The following is a 261-nucleotide window of genomic DNA, read 5'->3' on the forward strand; positions in this document are numbered from 1 at the left end:
ATCGATGATTTATCTATATTCGCGCGACATTGCCACTTATCTCTAACTTTTCCTCCCATTCACTCGCGGTTAACTTCTCATCCACATCTATCCACCAACACATTTACTCTTATCCGTCATCTACCTCCTTTACCCTCTACCACATCTTTCCTCATTTCTATCCACTACTTCCACTTTCATCCACATCCCCTCCTATCCACCACCATCATCATCCACTCCTATCCACCTCTCTATCTCTACCTTGACTCCTTATGATCACAT

The sequence above is a fragment of the Penaeus monodon genome, chromosome 32, assembly GCF_015228065.2.
Source record: "Penaeus monodon isolate SGIC_2016 chromosome 32, NSTDA_Pmon_1, whole genome shotgun sequence".
NCBI lineage: Eukaryota > Metazoa > Arthropoda > Malacostraca > Decapoda > Penaeidae > Penaeus > Penaeus monodon.